Genomic DNA, 451 nt, shown 5'->3' with positions numbered 1-451 from the left:
ATACCCTAGAGTGCTAGTTGCATGGATATTGGGTATAATTTAAATACTTGTAGAATTAATAATTAGTTCATAAGGAATCCGTCAACTCTTGGTAAAGAGTTTGAGCTCTATAATTATAATGACTGAGATGAATAAAATCTTGGCAAGGGTATTGAATGAATGAAAAAATGAGTTTTTTAAGTCATTCACAGTTCATTATAATAATGGTAACAAATTAGAGTTTGACAATTAAACCATACTCTAAGGGTTAACCAAGAACTGTAAAGATAGAAGGAATTATACTTTGTTCTTCTAAGATTTTTTGTAAAAATATATTACTTTATACTATCGGGTCGTTGAGAAGTGTTGCTAGACATCAACCTTAATTAGTAAATTTAATATGACTAATTTACTACTCGCTTAGTGTTGAATCTATGGGATTACACACTAACACGGGTGTTTTAACTTTTAA

This window comes from Arachis ipaensis, chromosome B03 (genome assembly GCF_000816755.2).
Source record: "Arachis ipaensis cultivar K30076 chromosome B03, Araip1.1, whole genome shotgun sequence".
In the NCBI taxonomy this organism is placed as follows: Eukaryota; Viridiplantae; Streptophyta; class Magnoliopsida; order Fabales; family Fabaceae; genus Arachis; species Arachis ipaensis.
The sequence above is the reverse complement of the archived record's forward strand: the minus strand, read 5'-3'. Positions refer to the sequence as shown.